This window comes from Lipotes vexillifer, unplaced genomic scaffold, assembly GCF_000442215.2.
Source record: "Lipotes vexillifer unplaced genomic scaffold, Lipotes_vexillifer_v1.1 scaffold150, whole genome shotgun sequence".
In the NCBI taxonomy this organism is placed as follows: Eukaryota; Metazoa; Chordata; class Mammalia; order Artiodactyla; family Lipotidae; genus Lipotes; species Lipotes vexillifer.
This window is the reverse complement of record NW_006792921.1, coordinates 1,521,249-1,533,868: the sequence shown is the minus strand read 5'-3', so window position 1 is coordinate 1,533,868 and position 12,620 is coordinate 1,521,249. Positions and strand designations below refer to the sequence as shown.

General features: G+C 40.0%; 1 non-coding gene across 1 annotated transcript; it reads right to left on the bottom strand.

Moving 5' to 3' along the window:
* Nucleotides 1-3,009: 3,009 nt before the first annotated feature.
* TRNAG-UCC (transfer RNA glycine (anticodon UCC)) lies at nucleotides 3,010-3,082 on the bottom strand. Its single transcript has one exon. It is a non-coding gene; the product is annotated as a tRNA-Gly (tRNA).
* Between the last annotated feature and the right edge of the window lie 9,538 nt (nucleotides 3,083-12,620).

The window sequence follows — 12,620 nt, the reverse complement described above, 5'->3', positions numbered from 1 at the left end:
GAAGGCAAAAATAACATCCCATTGTTTCTATCCTCTAATAGCACTTTCTAGTGTCTGACCCATCTTAGGGATGGGTCAGACACTAAAAATGTTTGGATGAATAAAGGAACTGAAAAACGTTTCTTTTGCTCAATTAAAAATATTTCTAACTAGTTTCTACTGACACATTATAGATAATATGTCCTAAGAAACAGTTTCCTCAAATTATGGCTTCAAGAACGGATCAAAAATCAATTTCCAAATGAGTTTTTCGGTAGAAGGCACTACACACACACACACACACACACACACACACAGACACACACACTCCACAATAATAAAAAAAAAGTCACCTGTGAATTTAAAAACTATAGAATAACAATAGATAATCCATACTTAGTTATGATATGTTTCTAAGGCCAAGGAGAGCTTGAATTAATGAAACATGCAGATCATCTTCAAATCACACAAGCTCCAAGACCTCTTCTTTTGCTCCAAAAGCTGATGATAAGTGAAAAGCTTTCTGATTTGTGAGTTTTGACTCCTCTTATTTTGCATATTCCTTCTATTGGTGAAAGCAGACAGGTCATGGACAATGTGGTATTCCATCAAATCTAAAAGGCCATTGGTTGTAAGACATGGAGTTGTTTTTGGTACTACTAAGAAAGAAAAAGGCAATGCCATGGATACATCCTGAATTCAGAGACATTAAGTGTTGAAAAATGCATGTCTTAGAATCTATGAAATACAGATAATTCTGCCTAGTGCTTGGCCCAGAGCTTTGCATGCTATAGGTGGTCAATAAATATTTGTTGAATGAGTGGGTAAACAAAGATGACAGGAAGAAATCCTTGGGTTTTATGATGCTTACAATCAGCCTCTGAGAACAGTGGACTAGATCTCTTCTTGAGGTTTTAAGTAATCACTGAAACAAGGCAGAAGACTGCTCTGATTGCTAAAAATAAAACAAAACACAAACAAAAAACTAGGCTGCAGATTGCATCCTGCAAAACTACCCCCAGAACAATTAGACCTCCTGTGTTTTTCAAATAAGAAGAGAGTTTTCCAAATAAGAAGAGTGAGTTTTCTATCCCCCACCCCCGCTCCCTGTCAAAAGGGATTTTTCTCTGAACAGTCAACGAAGGGATCGTTTGTACAGGAATCACACTGAAGTGTGTAAGAATGTGTGATGAATGAGTGTGTGTAAGTTAAGGAAGACAGGTTGATATAAATACATAACAGAGAATTTAAAAATTCCCTAAAAAAAGCTTGCTGGGTTTAACATATACATCAGAAAGCAGCACACACTCATGACTGAACCCACAGGTCTCAGAATTGAAGCTTGCACCTGTGCCTCCTCTCCGTGATAAATATGGGCAATATTAATGTCATCTTCTAAGTCCCCAGAAATATAGCTGACTCTGTCCGACAGAGCTGGTCACACTGAGGCAGGTAAATCATCTCTGGATCAGAACTCCATGTACACATAATCTTCCGAGCATTTGCAAAGTCTAGGGGCACAGAGTGACAGATCCAGAATATTGCCATCACTTCCTAGCCTGTCCTACTTGAGTTTGTTTGTTTTTTTCCCACCTGTAATAAAGATGTGTTCTCTGATATAAACCTCCTTATGGCTTCTAGTTCTTTTCAGGGGTCCTACAAGAGAACCAAGAAGCCATTTCAATTAAGAATAGAATTCTAATTGTTTTGGAACAATGACCTGACTTCTGAAATACTCTTTTATTCTTATATGCTTGTGCTGTTTTCAGGAGAATACTGCACGAACTTTATTATTTTCATCCAGCAGAGTGTCAACCAAGGCCAGAGCTTAAGAATTTGATCACTGTTATAGGCCCTATAATGAAAGGATTTACTTAAAGGATTTAATCATTGTATGTGATTCGAGTGGGTATTTCCCGAGGGCCTGGCCCAGGTTTTTGAACCTAGTACGCTCTCAATTAATGTTTATTAAGTGAATGAATGAATGATGTTGAGAGCACACACCTCCTGGTACTATAGTGCAGCAATTAAGATTTTCAAGCATATCTAAATTTTTGTTTCCTGAAATGCATGCTGAAGACTATGGATAAGTATTGTGCAAGAAAAGGGATTTGTGTTAAAAAATATTGAGGCATGGTGAATTTGACAGAGGTTTTCAAATTCTTTTGCTTATGTTTCCCCCCGAAAGAATTTCGAGACTATGTACCCTTATCACACTTTTAGGTTGGCATCTAAATTTTTTCATCACAAGTTGTAACAGTTACAAAGAATATAATTTCCAGCTTGTTTTAAATACTGACATTACAAAATAAAACCGTTTTAAATGTACCCACAGAATCTAGGTCCCACAGCAATTTGATACCCATCTTACCATTTTTTCAAAATATGGAAACTCTTGAAATTTTACATTTCTTTATTTCCATAAATGCATTATTTATTTTCTACTCTCCCTCCACAATTTCATCCTAATGGAATTATTTGTCTGCTTCAAAGTCTAGTTATTGAACATTTTATTTTACTTCTTTGCACCAAAAATATGTATATGATTTGAAATCAATATTTTAATTTATTGTCTTTAATGCTCTATATTAAAAATTCTACTACTGATATTTAACAAATGAAAATCTATTATAAACTTTGATTTAAATTATTAAACATCAAAGTAAAAGTTACTGAATTTTCACCTCAATGAAATGCAGTAAGTTTTTGTTCAAATCAGAATTCAAGTAAGGTCTGTACATGGCAATTACATGGTTGCTATGTCTTTTAAGTCTCTTTCAGTCTTTAAATTTCAGGCTCTTTCTTTCTCTCCTGTTTCTCTCTCTCTAATTTATTAGAGATATCAGGATGCTTTACCCTGAATTTCCTATAAATTATTAGCTAAATCTAGAAACTTGATAAGATTTGAGTTCAACTTTTTGACAACACTATTATATTTTAGCCAATAATACTTCATTTGTGTACCTTTCTTAGACTATTTATTTATTTTTATTTCTGTGGCTGCACCGCAGGCGACTTGAGGTATCTTAGTTCCCCAACCAGGGATCGAACCCGGGCCCCCTGCAGTGGAAGTGCAGAATCCTAACCACTGGACCACCAGGGAATTCCCTGGGCTTTTTTAATTTAAGTCTGTATCTGCCTTTCTATCCAAGCTATGAGATGGGTAAACAAACATCTTCCTACCAAAAGGATGGGAGATGATGTCAAATAAGATTCAACTAGTTTGGGGGGGACCTTCAAGATGGTGGAGGAGTAAGACGCGGAGATCACCTTCCTCCCCACAAATACATCTACATGTGGAACAGCTCCTACAGAACACCTACTGAACGCTGGCAGAAGACCTCAGACCTCCCCAAAGGCAAGAAACTCCCCCACGTACCTGGGTAGGGCAAAAGAAAAAATTAGTTAAAAACAGAGACAAAAGAATAGGGACGGTACCTGCACCAGTGGGAGGGAGCTGTGAAGGAGGAAAGGTCTCCACACACTAGGAAGCCCCTTCGCGGGCGGAGACTGCGGGAGGCGGAGCGGGGAGCTTCGGAGCCGCGGGGGAGAGCGCAGCAACGGGGGTGCTGAGGGCAAAGCGGAGAGATTCCCGCACAGGGGATCGGCGCCGACCGGCACTCACCAGCCCGAGAGGCTTGTGTGCTCACCGGCCGCGGCGGGCGGGGCTGGGAGCTCAGGCTCTGGCTTCGGAGGTCAGATCCCAAGGAGAGGACCGGGATTGGCTGCGTGAACACAGTCTGAAGGGAGCTAGTGCGCCACGGCTAGCCGGGAGGGAGTCCGGGAAAAAGTCTGGAGCTGCCGAAGAGGCAAGAGACCATTGTTTCAGGGTGTGCAAGGAGAGGGGATTCAGAGCGCCGCCTAAATGAGTTCCAGAGATGGGTGCGAGCCGGGGGTATCAGCGCAGACACCAGAGACAGGCATGAGACGCTAAGGTTGCTGCTGCCGCCACCAAGAAGCCTCTGTGCAAGCACAGGTCACCATCCACCCCTCCCCCCCGGGAGCCTGTGCAGCCCGCCACTGACAGGGTCCTGTGATCCAGGGACAACTTCCCCGAGAGAACACACGGCACGTCTCAGGCTGTTGCAACGGCATGCTGGCCCCTGCCACTGCAGGCTCACCCCACATTCCGTACCCCTCTCTCCCCCCCCCCCCCCCCCCCCGGCCTGAGTGAGCCAGAGCCCCCTAATCAGCCGCTCCTTTAACCCCCTCCTGTCTGAGCAAAGAACAGATGCCAGAGGACGACCTACATGCAGAAGCAGGGCTAAATCAAAAGCTGAACCCCAAGAGCTGTGCGAACAAAGAAGAGAAAGGGAAATTTCTCTGGGCAGCTTCAGGAGCAGTGGATTAAATCTCCACAATCAACTTGATGTACCCTGCATCTCTGGAATACCTGAATAGACAAAGAATCATCCCAAAATTGAGGCAGTGGACTTTGGGAGCAACTGTAGACTTGGGGTTTCCTTTCTGCATCTAATTTGTTTCTGGTTTTATGTTTATCTTAGTTTAGTATTTAGAGCTTATTATCATTGGTAGATTTGTTTATTGATTTGGTTGCTATCCTCCTTTTATATATGTATATATATATATTTTTTTCTTTTTCTCTTTTTGTGAGTGTGTATGTATATGCTTCTTTGTGTGATTTTGTCTGTATAGGTTTGCTTTTACCACTTGTCCTAGGGTTCTGTCTGCTCATTTTTGTTTTTTTTAGTATAGTTTTTAGCACTCGTTATCACTGGTAGATTTGTTTATTGGTTTGGTTGCTCTCTTTTTTTTTTTACTTTTTAATTTTTTTGTTTTAATAATTTTTTTTATTTTAAGAACTTCATTTTATTTTATTATTATTTTCTTTCTTTTTTCTCCCTTTTCTTCTGAGCCGTGTGGCTGACAGGGTCTTGGTGCTCCAACCGGGCGTCAGGCCTGAGCTTCGGAGGTGGGAGAGCCGAGTTCAGGGCACTGGTCCACCAGAGACCTCCCAGCCCCATGTAATATCAATCGGCAAGAGCACTCCCAGAGATCTCCATCTCAACATTAAGACCCAGCTCCACTCAACGACCAGCAAGCTCCAGTGCTGAAAACCCCACGCCAAACAACTAGAAAGACAGGAATACAACCACACCCATTAGCAGAGAGGCTGCCTAAAATCATAATAAGTTCACAGACACCCCAAAACACACCACCGGACGTGGTCCTGCCCACCAGAAAGACAAGATCCAGCCTCATCCACCAGAACACAGGCACTAGTCCCCTCCACCAGGAAGCCTACACAAAACACTGAACCAACCTTACCCACTGGGAGCAGACACCAAAAACAATGGGAACTACGAACCTGTAGCCTGTGAAAAGGACACCCCAAACAAAGTATGTTAAGCAAAAGGAGAAGACAGAGAAATACACAGCAGATGAAGGAGCAAGATAAAAACCCACCAGACCAAACAAATGAAGAGGAAATAGGAGGTCTACCTGAAAAAGAATTCAGAGTAATGATAGTAAAAATGATCCAAAATCTTGGAAACAGAATGGAGAAAGTACAAGAAATGTTTAAGAAGGATGTAGAAGAACTAAAGAGCAAACAAGCAATGATGAACAACACAGTAAATGAAATTAAAAATTCTCCAGAAGGGGACTTCCCTGGTGGCACAGTGGTTAAGAATCCACCTGCCAATGCAGGGGACATGGGTTCAATCCCTGGTTTGGGAAGATCCCACATACCACAGCTAAGCCCGTGCACCACAACTACTGAAGCCTGCATGCCTAGAGCCCGTGCTTTGCAACAAGAGAAGCCACCACAATGAGAAGCCCGTGCACTGCAACGAAGAGTAGCCCCCACTCACTGCAACTAGAGAAAGCCCACAGGCAACAACAAAAACCAACACAGCCAAAAAAAAAATAAAAAATAAATTCTCCAGAAGGAATCAATCTAGCAGAATAACTGAGGCAGAAGAAGAGATAAGTGACCTAGAAGATAAAATAGTGGAAATAACTACCGCAGAGCAGAATAAAAAGAAAAGAATAAAAAGAATTGAGGACAGTCTCAGAGACCTCTGGGACAACATTAAATGCACCAACATTCGAATTACAAGGGTCCCAGAAGAAGAAGAGAAAAAAAAAAAAGGGACAGAAAATATTTGAAGAGATTATAGTTGAAAATTTCCCTAATATGGGAAAGGAAATAGTCAATCAAGTCCAGAAAGCACAGAGAGTCCTATACAGGATAAATACAAGGAGAAACACGCCAAGACACGTATTAATCAAACTATCAAAAATTAAATACAAAGAAAAAATATTAAAAGCAGCAAGGGAAAAGCAACAAATAACATACAAGGGAATCCCCATAAGGTTAACAGTTGATCTTTTAGCAGAAACTCTGCAAGCCAGAAGGGTGTGGCAGGACATATTTAAAGTGATGAAAGGGAAAAACCTAAAATCAAGATTACTCTACCCAGCAGGGATCTCATTCAGATTCGACAGAGAAATTAAAACCTTTACAGACAAGCAAAAGCTAACAGAAATAAGCACCACCAAACCAGCTTTACAACAAATGCTAAGGGAACTTCTCTAGGCAGGAAACACAAGAGAAGGAAAAGACCTACAAAAACAAACCCAAAACAAACCCAAACCCAAACAAACCCAAAACAATTTAGAAAATGGGAATAGGAACATACATATTGATAATTACCTTAAATGTAAATGGATTAAATGCTCCAACCAAAAGGCATAGACTGGCTGAATGGATACAAAAACGAAGACCCATACATATGCTGTCTACAAGAGACCCAATTCAGACCTAGGGACATATACAGACTGAAAGTGAGGGGATGGAAAAAGATATTCCATGCAAATGGAAATCAAAAGAAAGCTGGAGTAGCAAGTCTCATATCAGACAAAATAGACTTTAAAATAAAGACTATTACAAGAGACAAAGAAGGACACTACATAATGATATAAGATATAACAACTGTAAAAATTTCTGTACCCAACATATGAGCACCTCAATACATAAGGCAAATGTTAACAGCCATTAAAGGGGAAACTGACAGTAACACAATCACAGTAGGGGACTTTAATACCCCACTTTCACCAATGGACAGATCATCCAAAATGAAAATAAATAAGGAAATACAAGCTTTAAGTCCATTAAGATGGACTTAATTGATATTTATAGGACATTCCATCCAAAAACAACAGAATACATTTTCTTCTCAAGTGCTCATGGAACATTCTCCAGGATACATCATATCTTGGGTCACAAATCGAGTCTTAGTAAATTTAAGAAAACTGAAATCATATCAAGTATCTTTTCTGACCACAATGCTAGGAGACTAGATATCAATTACAGGAAAAAGTCTGTAAAACGTACAAACACATGGAGGCTAAACAATACACTACTAAATAACCAAGAGATCACTGAAGAAATCAAAAAGGAAATCAAAAAATACCTAGAAACAAATGACAATGAAAACATGACAACCCAAAACCTAAAGGATGCAGCAAAGGCAGTTCTAAGAGGGAAGTTTATAGCAATACAATCCTACCTCAAGAAACAAGAAAACTCTCAAATAAACAACCTAACCTTACACCTAAAGCAATTAGAGGAAGAAGAACAAAAAACCCCCAAAGTTAGCAGAAGGAAAGAAATCATGAAGATCAGATCAGAAACAAATGAAAAAGAAATGAAGGAAACAATAGCAAAGATCAATAAAACTAAAAACTGGTTCTTTGAGAAGATAAACAAAATTGATAAACCATTAGCCAGACTCCTCAAGAAAAAAAGGGAGAGGACTCAAATCAATAGAATTAGAAATGAAAAAGGAGAAGTAACAACTGACACTGCAGCAATACAAAGGATCAGGAGGGATTACTACAAGCAACTATATGCCAATAACATGGACAACCTGGAAGAAATGGTCAAATTCTTAGAGAAACACAACCTTCCGAGACTGAACCAGGAAGAAATAGAAAATATAAACAGACCAATCACAAGCACTGAAATTGAGACTGTGATTAAAAATCTTCCAACAAACAAAAGCCCAGGACCAGATGGCTTCACGGGAGAATTCTATCAAACATTTAGAGAAGAGCTAACACCTATCCTTCTCAAACTCTTCCAAAATACAGCAGAAGGAGGAACACTCCCAAACTCATTCTACGAGGCCACCATCACCCTGATAGCAAAACCAGACAAAGATGTCACAAAGAAAGAAAACTACAGGCCAATATCACTGATGAACACAGATGCAAAAATCCTCAACAAAATACTAGCAAACAGAATCCAACAGCACTTTAAAAGGATCATACACCATGACCAAGTGGGGTCTATCCCAGGAATGCAAGGATTCTTCAGTATACACAAATCAATCAATGTGATAAACCATACTAACAAACTGAAGGATAAAAACCGTATGATCATCTCAATTGATGCAGAAAAAGCTTTCGACAAAATTTAACGTCCATTTATGATAAAAACCCTCCAGAAAGTAGGCATAGAGGGAACTTACCTCAACATAATAAAGGCCATATATGACAAACCCACAGCCAATATCATTCTCAATGGTGAAAAACTGAAACCATTTCCACTAAGATCAGGAACAAGACAAGGCTGCCCACTCTCACCACTATTCTTCAACATAGTTTTGGAAGATTTAGCCACAGAAATCAGAGAAGAAAAAGAAATAAAAGGAATCCAAATCAGAAAAGAAGAAGTAAAGCTGTCATTGTTTGCAGACAACATGATACTATACATAGAGAATCCTAAAGATGCTACCAGAAAACTACTAGAGCTAATCAATGAATTTAGTAAAGTAGCAGTATACAAAAATTAATGCTCAGAAATCTCTTGCATTGCTACACACTAATGATGAAAAACCTGAAAGGAAAATTAAGGAAACACTGCCATTTAGCACTGTGACAAAAAGAATAAAATACCTAGATATAAACCTACCTAAGGAGACAAAAGACCTGTATGCAGAAAACTATAAGACACTGATGAAAGAAATTAAAGATGATACAAACAGATGGAGAGATATACCATGTTCTTGGATGGGAAAAATCAACATTGTGAAAATGACTCTACTCCCCAAAGCAATCTACAGATTCAATGCAATCCCTATCAAACTACCACTGGCATTTTTCACAGAACTAGAACAAAACATTTCATAATTTGTATGGAAACACAGAAGACCCTAAATAGCCAAAGCAATCTTGAGAAAGAAAAACAGAGCTGGGGGAAGCAGGCTCCCTGATTTCAGACTATACAACAAAGCTACAGTAATCAAGACAGTATGGGAGTGGCAGAGAAACAGAAATATAGATCAACGGAACAGGATAGAAAGCCCAGAGATAAACCCATGCACAAATGGTCACCGTATCTTTGATAAAGGAGGTAAGAATATACAATGGAGAAAACACAGCCTCTTCAATAAGTGGTGCTGGGAAAACTGGACAGCTACATGTAAAAGAATGAAATTAGAACACTGCCTAACACCATACACAAAAATAAACTCAGAATGGATTAAAGACCTAAATGTAAGACCAGACACTATCAAACTCCTAGAGGAAAACATAGGCAGAACGCTCTATGACATAAATCACAGCAAGATCCTTTTTGACCTACCTCCTAGAGAAATGGAAATAAAAACAAAAATAAACAAATGGGACCTAAATAAACTTGAAAGCTTTTGCACAGCAAAGTAAACATAAACAAGATGAAAGGACAACCCTCAGAATGGGAGAAAATATTTGCAAACGAAGCAACTGACAAAGGATTAATTTCCAAAATATACAAGCAGCTCATGCAGCTCAATATCCAAAAAACAAATAACCCAGTCCAAAATTGGGCAGAAGACCAAAATAGACATTTCTCCAAAGAAGATATACAGATTGTCAACAAACACATGAAAGTTTGCTCAACATCACTAATCATTAGAGAAATGCAAATCAAAACTACAATGAGGGGCTTCCCTGGTGGTGCTGTGGTTGGGTGTCCGCCTGCCAACGCAGGGGACACGGGTTCGTGCCCCGGTCTGGGAAGATCCCGCATGCCGTGGAGCGGCTGGGCCCGTGAGCCATGGCCGCTAAGCCTGCACGTCTGGAGCCTCTTCTCCGCAACGGGAGAGGCCACAACAGTAAAAGGCCCATGTACCACAAACAAACAAACAAACAAAAAAACAAAAAACTACAATGAGGTATCACCTCACAGCAGTCAGAATGGCCATCATCAAAAAATCTACAAGCAATAAATGCTGGAGAGGGTGTGGAGAAAAGGGGACCCTCTTGCACTGTTGGTGGGAATGTAAATTGATACAGCCACTGTGGAGAAAGTATGGAGAACTACCATATGACCCAGCAATCCCACTACTGGGCGTATACCCTGAGAAAACCATAATTCAAAAAGAGTCATGTACCAAAATGTTCATTGCAGCTCTATTTACAATAGCCCGGAGATGGAAACAACCTAAGTGTCCATCATCGGATGAATGGACAAAGAAGATGTGGCACATATATACAATGGAATATTACTCAGCCATAAAAAGAAACGAAATTGAGCTATTTGTAATGAGGTGGATATACCTAGAGTCTGTCATACCAAGTGAAGTAAGTCAGAAAGAGAGACAAATACCGTATGCTAACACATATATATGGAATTTAAGAAAAAAAAATGTCATGAAGAACCTAGGGGTAAGACAGGAATAAAGACACAGACCTACTAGAGAATGGACTTGAGGATTTGGGGAGGGGGAAGGGTAAGCTGTGACAAAGAGAGAGAGAGGCATGGACATATATACACTACCAAACGTAAGGTAGATAGCTAGTGGGAAGCAGCCTCATAGCACAGGGAGATCAGCTCGGTGCTTTGTGACCACCTGGAGGGGTGCGATAGGGAGGGTGGGAGGGAGGGAGACGCAAGAGGGAAGAGATATGGGAACATATGTATATATATATATAACTGATTCGTTTTGTTGTAAAGCAGGAACTAACACACCATTGTAAAGCAATTATACTCCAATAAAGATGTTAAAAAAATAATCTACAAACAATAAATGCTGGAGAGGGTGTGGAGAAAAGGGAACCCTCTTGCACTGTTGGTGGGAATGTAAAGTGATACACCCACTATGGAGAACAGCATGGAGGTTCCTTAAAAGATTAAAAACAAAACTACCATACGACCCAGCAATCCCACTATTGGGCATATGCCCTGAGAAAACCATAATTCAAAAAGAGTCATGTACCACAATGTTCATTCCAGCTCTATTTATAATAGCCAGGACATGGAAGCTACCTAAGTGTCCATCAAAGATGAATGGAAAAAGAAGATATGGCACATATATACAATGGAATATTACTCAGACATAAAAAGAAACGAAATTGAGTTATTTGTAGTGAGGTGGATGTACCTAGAGACTGTCATAAAGAGTGAAGTAAGTCAGAAAGAGAAAAACAAACACCGTATGCTAACACATATATATGGAACCTAAAAAAAAAAAAAAAAGATGGTTCTGAAGAACCTAGGGGCAGGACAGGAATAAAGACTCAGATGTAGAGAATGGACTTGAGGACATGGGGAGGGGGAAGGGTAAGCTGGGACGAAGTGAGAGAGTGGCATGGACATATATACACTACCAAATGTAAAACATATAGCTAATGGGAAGCTGCAGCATAGCACAGGGAGATCAGCTCGGTGCTTTGTGACCACCTAGAGTGGCAGGATAGGGAGGATGGGAGGGAGATGCAAGAGGGAGGAGTTATGAGGATATATGTATACGTATAGCTGATTCACTTTGTTACACAGCAGAAACTAACCATTGTAAAGCAATTATACTCCAATAAAGATGTTAGAAAAAAAAAAAGATTCAACTAGATGTTGGAACAGGGAGGATGCTGTTTGAAAATCAAGGGATTCTTTGGGGCATGTCCCATTATTTCTTTGCCCAATAATCCCTGACAATGGGGGACTGAGGCAACCCAGTAAAGGTGAGGTTATCAAGTTTTCAGATCATCTGGGCTGAAGGTTTGGTAATCCCATCAGATAAAGAACCTCTCCAAGGGAGTTGCTTGCAGAGGATAGGGGAACATGGAAAGGGTGGTGGAAGCGGCTGCTGTGATTGCCAAGCTGGGCTTCCTGACCAACTACAAGAAGTGGGGATTGAGGTTTGGATTCTCTATTCTACATCTATTTGTATATATATCCCCAAATCTGAGAAGTAAAGAAGCATTGGCCAAATTAATAGTACAATGAATGGTGGCATTGCCATCCAAGTCCCATAGAAGAGTAGTACTGGGGGATGGAGTGGCATGTAAAACATACCTGGGTGGGCATGTGCTCATTTTCTTGAATCTCCTCAACAGCTTGAATGTCTGGCATGTCTGCTGCCCTAAATGCACACATCTCCCAAGACAAGTATTGATTCTTATTCTTGTATAACTGAACCCCTTAAGAAGAGCAGGAGACCCAAGAGGGAGGAGATATGGGGATATATATATATATTTATAGCTGGTTCACTCTGTTATAAAGCAGAAACTAACACACCTTTGTAAAGCAATTATACTCCAATAGATGTTTAAAACAAACAAACAAAAACCCAACAACAACAATAAAAAAAGAAGAGCAGAAACATCTCCTGGACTGTAATCTGATAGATACT